We start from the raw sequence: 8,263 nt of genomic DNA, 5'->3' as shown, positions 1-8,263 counted from the left end.
GGGTGGTCACCGAGGTCCCGCCGGCTGGTCCGCGGGCCATTTAGGGTCCCGCGAATTACCGATCGCGGTCCGGAATCCACGCCGGCCAGGGACCACCGCGAGGCGGATGGGTCTTCACCGAGGTCCCGCCGGCTGGTCCGCGGGCCATTTAGGGTCCCGCGAATTACCGATCGCGGTCCGGAATTCTAGCCGGCCGGGGACCACCGCGAGGCGGATGGGTGGTCACCGAGGTCCCGCCGGCTGGTCCGCGGGCCAATTGCGGTCCCGCGAGTTAGCGATCGCGGTCCGGAATTCTACCCGGCCGGGGACCAACCGCGAGGCGGATGGGTGGTCACCGACGTCCCGCCGGCTGGTCCGCGGGCCAATTGCGGTCCCGCGAGTTACCGATCGCGGTCCGGAATTCTACCCGGCCGGGGACCACCGCGAGGCGGATGGGTGGTCACCGACGTCCCGCCGGCTGGTCCGCGGGCCATTTAGGGTCCCGCGAGTTACCGATCGCGGTCCGGAATTCTAGCCGGCCGGGGACCACCGCGAGGCGGATGGGTCTTCACCGAGGTCCCGCCGGCTGGTCCGCGGGCCATTTAGGGTCCCGCGAATTACCGATCGCGGTCCGGAATTCTAGCCGGCCGGGGACCACCGCGAGGCGGATGGGTGGTCACCGAGGTCCCGCCGGCTGGTCCGCGGGCCAATTGCGGTCCCGCGAGTTAGCGATCGCGGTCCGGAATTCTACCCGGCCGGGGACCACCGCGAGGCGGATGGGTGGTCACCGACGTCCCGCCGGCTGGTCCGCGGGCCAATTGCGGTCCCGCGAGTTAGCGATCGCGGTCCGGAATTCTACCCGGCCGGGGACCACCGCGAGGCGGATGGGTGGTCACCGACGTCCCGCCGGCTGGTCCGCGGGCCATTTAGGGTCCCGCGAGTTAGCGGTCGCGGCCCGGAATTCTAGCCGGCCCGGAGCCACCCAGAGGCCGTGCACAGGCGCCGGGTGGCCGGAAATACCTCCAGCCGAGCGGACATGCACTTTATAAGCACCTTGGACGAGATGGCTGAGCCTTACTCGACTTCCAGCACCCCGGCTAAGCGTTCTCCACGGCCCGCTGTGCTTCTAGAAGACCTCCAGACGGTCCTCATGGTACTTTCCTCCTCACTCTCCCAGGCGGCCCAGGCTTCCAGCACCCCGGCTAAGCGTCATACACGGCCCGCTGTGCTTCCAGAAGACCTCCAGACGGTCCTCATGGTGCTTTCCTCCTCACTCTCCCAGCCGAACGAGGCTTCCAGAGCCCCGGTTAAGCATTTTACGCGGCCCGCCGAGCCTCCACAGCACCTCCAGCCGGTTCTCCGGGTGCTCCCATCCTCACTGTTTAAGCCGAACGAGGCTTCCAGAGCCCCGGCTAAGCGTTTTACGCGGCCCGCTGGACTTCCACAGCACCTCCAGCCGGTTCTCCGGGTGCTTCCCTCCTCACTCTTGACGCCCGAGGAGACTTCCAGCACCCCGGCTAAGCGTTTTACGCGGCCCGCTGAGCTTCCAGAGCACCTCCAGCCGGTTCTCATGATGCATTCCTCCTCACTCTTTTAGCCGAACGAGGCTTCCAGCACCCCGGCTAAGCGTTTTCCACGACCCGCCGAGCTTCCACAGCACCTCCAGCCGGTTCCCCGAGTGCTTTCCTCCTCACTGTTTAAGCCGAACGAGGCTTCCAGAGCCCCGGCTAAGCGTTTTACGCGGCCCGCCGAGCTTCCAGAGCACCTCCAGCCGGTCCCCCCGATGCTTTCCTCCTCACTCTTGACGCCCGAGGAGGCTTCCAGAGCCCCGGCTAAGCGTTCTCCGCGTCCCGCTGATCTTCCCGGAGGTCGTAACGGGGAAATACCTCCCTCCAGCGGACACGGAGAGAAATTACACCGCCTCTCGCACAGAGGCGGGTAAACGGCGGGAGTAACTATGACTCTCTTAAGGTAGCCCGACTTGACATCTTTTTAACGGTTCGTGGATAAATACATGATATATACTACATATGATCGCATTTACAGCCAAATAATACAAAGTGACCATTCGGTTATAAACATTGTATTCATAATGTTTATAGGTGATGTTAATATTTATATATTTAATGTTTATAGGTGATGTTAATATTTATATATTTAATGTTTATAGGTCATGTTAATATTTATATATTTATTTTGTACATCATGTTATAGTTGTACGACACTTGCTATAGGATCATGATGTGATCATATCGGCGGAAGTCGGCCCGGGCTCCGGGTGAAGAGGCCGAATTCTCGCCACTCGCGGCCGACCGGGGAACCAACAGAGGCGGACGGATCGCGGCGCGAGAGCCCTTGGCACTTAGAAAAAATTTGGCAAAAGTCGCTCCGGGCTCCGGGTGAAGAGTCCGAATTCTCGCCACTCGTGGCCGACCAGGGAACCAGCGAAGGCGGGCAAGCTCTCAAGAGAGCCCCGCCGGCTGGTCAGCGGCGGGAAATGCGCCCTCTGGCGGACACGCCGTTGTAAATGAATGGGCTTTGGCACTTAGTGCATTTTCGCTGAAGTTGAGCCGCGCTCCGGGCGAAGAGGCCGAATTCTCGCCAGTCGTGGCCGACCAGGGAACCAGCAAAGGCGGGTAAGCTTTCAAGAGAGCCCCGCCGGCTGGTCCGCGGGCCATTTAGGGTCCCGCGAGTTAGCGACCGCGGCCCGGAATTCTGGCCGACTTGGGAACCAGCGAAGGCGGATAGGAAGTCAAGCTAGTCCCGCCGGCTGGTCCGCGGGCCATTTAGGGTCCCGCGAGTTACCGGTCGCGGCCCGGAATTCTGGCCGACTTGGGAACCAGCGAAGGCGGATGGGTGGTCACCGAGGTCCCGCCGGCTGGTCCGCGGGCCATTTAGGGTCCCGCAAGTTAGCGATCGCGGTCCGGAATTCTAACCGGCCGGGGACCACCGCGAGGCGGATGGGTCTTCACCGAGGTCCCGCCGGCTGGTCCGCGGGCCATTTAGGGTCCCGCGAGTTAGCGATCGCGGTCCGGAATTCTAGCCGGCCGGGAACCACCGCGAGGCGGATGGGTGCTCACCGAGGTCCCGCCGGCTGGTCCGCGGGCCATTTAGGGTCCCGCGAGTTACCGATCGCGGTCCGGAATTCTACCCGGCCAGGGACCACCGCGAGGCGGATGGGTCTTCACCGAGGTCCCGCCGGCTGGTCCGCGGGCCATTTAGGGTCCCGCGAGGTACCGATCGCGGTCCGGAACTCTAGCCGGCCGGGGACCACCGCGAGGCGGATGGGTCTTCACCGAGGTCCCGCCGGCTGGTCCGCGGGCCATTTAGGGTCAAATCATATCAAAATGTCATTCTCCGGGTGCGTTCCTCCTCGCTTCGTAAGCCGAACGAGGCTTCCAGAGCCCCGGTTAAGCGTTTTACGCGGCCCGCCGAGCCTCCACAGCACCTCCAGCCGGTTCTCATGAGGCTTTCCTCCTAACTCTTGACGCCCGAGGAGGCTTCCAGAGCCTCGGCTAAGTGTTTTACGCGGCCCGCTGGACTTCCACAGCACCTCCAGCCGGTTCTTATGATGATTTCCTCCTCACTCTTGACGCCCGAGGAGGCTTCCAGCGCCCCGGCTAAGCGTTTTACGCGGCCCGCTGAGCTTCCAGAGCACCTCCAGCCGGTTCCACGGGTGCTTTCCTCCTCACTCTTGAAGCCCGAGGAGGCTTCCAGAGCCTCGGCTAAGCGTTTTACGCGGCCCGCTGAGCTTCCACAGCACCTCCAGCCGGTTCTCATGATGCATTCCTCCTCACTCTTTAAGCCGAACGAGGCTTCCAGAGCCTCGGCTAAGCGTTTTACGCGGCCCGCTGGACTTCCACAGCACCCCCAGCCGGTTCTTATGATGCTTTCCTCCTAACTCTTGACGCCCGAGGAGGCTTCCAGCACCCCGGCTAAGCGTTTTACGCGGCCCGCCGAGCTTCCACAGCACCTCCAGCCGGTTCTCATGAGGCTTTCCTCCTAACTCTTGACGCCCGAGGAGGCTTCCAGAGCCTCGGCTAAGCGTTTTACGCAGCCCACTGAGCTTCCACAGCACCTCCAGCCGGTTCCCCCAGTACTTTCCTCCTCACTCTTTAAGCCGAACGAGGCTTCCAGAGCCCCGGCTAAGCGTTTTACGCGGCCCGCTGGACTGCCAGAGCACCCCCAGCCGGCCCTCACAATGCTTTCCTCCTAACTCTTGACGCCCGAGGAGGCTTCCAGAGCCCCGGCTAAACGTTTTACGCGGTCCGCTGAACTTCCAGAGCACCTCCAGCCGGTTCCCCGGCTGCTTTCCTCCTCACTTTCTAAGCCGAACGAGGCTTCCAGAGCCCCGGCTAAACGTTTTACGCGGCCCGCTGAGCTTCCACAGCACCTCCAGCCGGTTCCACGGGTGCTTTCCTCCTCACTCTTGACGCCCGAGGAGACTTCCAGCACCCCGGCTAAGCGTTTTACGCGGCCCGCTGAGCTTCCAGAGCACTTCCAGCCGGTTCTCCGGGTGCTTCACTCCTCACTCTTTAAGCCGAACGAGGCTTCCAGAGCCTCGGCTAAGCGTTTTACGCGGCCCGCTGGACTTCCAGAGCACCTCCAGCCGGTTCTCATGATGCATTCCTCCTCACTTTCTAAGCCGAACGAGGCTTCCAGAGCCCCGGCTAAGCGTTTTACGCGGCCCGCTGAGCTTCCAGAGCACCTCCAGCCGGTTCCCCGGGTGCATTCCTCCTAACTTTCTAAGCCGAACGAGGCTTCCAGAGCCCCGGCTAAACGTTTTACGCGGCACGCTGAGCTTCCAGAGCACCTCCAGCCGGTTCCCCGGGTGCATTCCTCCTCACTTTCGAAGCCGAACGAGGCTTCCAGAGCCCCGGCTAAGCGTTTTACGCGGCCCGCTGAACTTCCACAGCACCTCCAGCCGGTTCTCCGGGTGCTCCCATCCTCACTGTTTAAGCCGAACGAGGCTTCCAGAGCCCCGGCTAAGCGTTTTACGCGGCCCGCCGAGCTTCCACCGCACCTCCAGCCGGTTCTCATGTTGCATTCCTCCTCACTCTTGACGCCCGAAGAGGCTTCCAGAGCCCCGGCTAAGCGTTTTACGCAGCCCGCTGAGCTTCCACAGCACCTCCAGCCGGTTCCCCGGGTGCTTTCCTCCTCACTGTTTAAGCCGAACGAGGCTTCCAGAGCCCCGGCTAAGCGTTTTACGCGGCCCGCCGAGCTTCCACCGCACCTCCAGCCGGTTCCCCGAGTGCTTTCCACCTCACTTTCTAAGCCGAACGAGGCTCCCAGCACCCCGGCTAAGCGTTCTCCGCGTCCGGGTGATCTTCCCGGAGCTTGTAACGGGGAAATGCCTCCCTCCAGCGGACACGGAGAGAAATTACACCGCCTCTCGCACAGAGGCGGGTAAACGGCGGGAGTAACTATGACTCTCTTAAGGTAGCCTGACTTGACATCTCTTTAACGGTTCGTGGATAAATACATGATATATACAACTTATGCTCGCATTTACAGCCAAATAATACAAAATGAGCATTCGGTTATAAACATGGTATTCATAATGTTTATAGGTGATGTTAATATTTATATGTTTAATGTTTATAGGTGATGTTAATATTTATATATTTAATGTTTATAGGTGATGTTAATATTTATATATTTATTTTGTACATCATGTTACAGTTATACGACACTCGCTATTGGATCATGATGTGATCATGTCGGCGGGAGTCGGCCCGGGCTCCGGGTGAAGAGGCCGAATTCTCGCCACTCGCGGCCGACCGGGGAACCAGCAGAGGCGGACGCATCGCGGCGCGAGAGCCCTTGGCACTTAGAAAAAAATTGGCAAAAGTCGCTCCGGGCTCCAGGTGAAGAGGCCGAATTCTCGCCACTCGCGGCCGACCGGGGAACCAGCAGAGGCGGACGCATCGCGGCGCGAGAGCCCTTGGCACTTAGAAAAAATTTGGCAAAAGTCGCTCCGCGCTCCAGGTGAAGAGGCCGAATTCTCGCCACTCGCGGCCGACCGGGGAACCAGCGAAGGCGGGTAAGCTTTCTATGGAGCCCCGCCGGCTGGTCCGCGGGCCGAACGGGGTCCCGTCACCTACCGACAGCGGACGCCGACCCACGCCCGGCAGGAACCACCGAGAGGCGGACACGCTCTCCGACGAGCCCCGCCGGCCGGTCCGCGGCGGGAAATGCGCCCTCTGGCGGACACGCCGTTGTAAATGAATGGGCTTTGGCACTTAGTGCATTTTCGCAAAAGTTGAACCGCGCTCCGGGCGAAGAGGCCGAATTCTCGCCACTCGTGGCCGACCAGGGAACCAGCGAAGGCGGGTAAGCTCTCAAGAGAGCCCCGCCGGCTGGTCCGCGGGCCAATTATGGTCCCGCGAGTTACCGGTCGCGGCCCGGAATTCTGGCCGACTTGGGAACCAGCGAAGGCGGATAGGAAGTCGAGCGGGTCCCGCCGGCTGGTCCGCGGCGGGAAATGCGCCCTCTGGCGGACACGCCGTTGTAAATGAATGGGCTTTGGCACTTAGTGCATTTTCGCAAAAGTTGAGCCGCGCTCCGGGCGAAGAGGCCGAATTCCCGCTACTCGTGGCCGACCAGGGAACCAGCGAAGGCGGATAAGCTTTCTAGGGAGCCCCGCCGGCTGGTCCGCGGGCCGAACGTGGTCCCGTAAAGTACCGACAGCGGACGGCGACCCACGCCCGGCAGGAACCACCGAGAGGCGGACACGCTCTCCGACGAGCCCCGCCGGCCGGTCCGCGGCGGGAAACGCGCCCTCTGGCGGACACGCCGTTGTAAATGAATGGGCTTTGGCACTTAGTGCATTTTCGCTGAAGTTGAGCCGCGCTCCGGGCGAAGAGGCCGAATTCTCGCTACTCGTGGCCGACCGGGGAACCAGCGAAGGCGGGTAGGCTTTCAAGAGAGCCCCGCCGGCTGGTCCGCGGGCCGATTATGGTCCCGTCACCTACCGACAGCGGACGCCGACCCACGCCCGGCAAGGAACCACCGAGAGGCGGATAACGGCGCACACCGCGAACGGCGGGTGGCGGTCGCTGGGTGGCGGTCGGCTGGTGGCGGTCGGGGGGTGGCGGTCGGGGATGGTGCTTGGGGATGGTGCTTGGGACCGGTGGCGCCGGAGGCGCACACCGCGAACGGCTGGTGGCGGTCGGCTGGTGGCGGTCGGCTGGTGGCGGTCGCTGGGTGGCGGTCGGGGGGTGGCGGTCGGGGGGTGGCGGTCGGGGATGGTGCTTGGGGATGGTGCTTGGGACCGGTGGCGCCGGAGGCGCACACCGCGAACGGCTGGTGGCGGTCGGCTGGTGGCGGTCGGCTGGTGGCGGTCGGCTTGTGGCGGTCGGGGGGTGGCGGTCGGGGGGTGGCGGTCGGGGATGGTGCTTGGGGATGGTGCTTGGGACCGGTGGCGCCGGAGGCGCACACCGCGAACGGCTGGTGGCGGTCGGCTGGTGGCGGTCGGCTGGTGGCGGTCGGGGGGTGGCGGTCGGGGGGTGGCGGTCGGGGATGGCGCTTGGGGATGGTGCTTGGGACCGGTGGCGCCGGAGGCGCACACCGCGAACGGCTGGTGGCGGTCGGCTGGTGGCGGTCGGCTGGTGGCGGTCGGCTGGTGGCGGTCGGGGGGTGGCGGTCGGGGGGTGGCGCTTGGGGATGGTGGCGGTCGCCTTGTGGCGGTCGGGGGGTGGCGGTCGGGGGGTGGCGGTCGGGGGGTGGCGGTCGGGGGGTGGCGCTTGGGGATGGTGGCGGTCGCCTTGTGGCGGTCGGGGGTGGCGCTTGGGGATGGTGGCGGTCGCCTTGTGGCGGTCGGGGGTGGCGCTTGGGGATGGTGGCTGTCGCCTGGTGGCGGTCGGGGGTGGCGCTTGGGGATGGTGGCTGTCGCCTGGTGGCGGTCGGGGGTGGCGCTTGGGGATGGTGGTGGTGGTGGTCGCCTGGTGGCGGTCGACTTGTCGCGGTCGGGGGTGGCGCTTGGGGATGGTGGCTGTAGCCTTGTGGTGGTCCGGGGTGGCGCTTTGGGACCGGCGTCCGACGCAAAGTGCGTGTTGCGCGGCCCGGAGAAAGTTTCAGCCAAGGGCCCGCCGCTGGAGAAAATTTTAGGTACCAGGGGTGGATTTTTTTTGTCACCGCAGGAGGGGGACGTTGCCTCCGTCGGTGTCCGGCGGAGAGTGCGTGTTGCGCGGCCCGGAGAAAGTTTAGGCCCGGGGCCCGCCGCTGGAGAAAATTTTAGGTACCAGGAGTGGATTTTTTTTGTCACCGCAGGAGGGGGACGTTG

The sequence above is a fragment of the Syngnathus floridae genome, unplaced genomic scaffold, assembly GCF_059516105.1.
Source record: "Syngnathus floridae isolate MCC-2025c unplaced genomic scaffold, RoL_Sflo_1.0 HiC_scaffold_103, whole genome shotgun sequence".
NCBI classification, from domain to species: Eukaryota; Metazoa; Chordata; class Actinopteri; order Syngnathiformes; family Syngnathidae; genus Syngnathus; species Syngnathus floridae.
The sequence above is the reverse complement of the archived record's forward strand: the minus strand, read 5'-3'. Positions refer to the sequence as shown.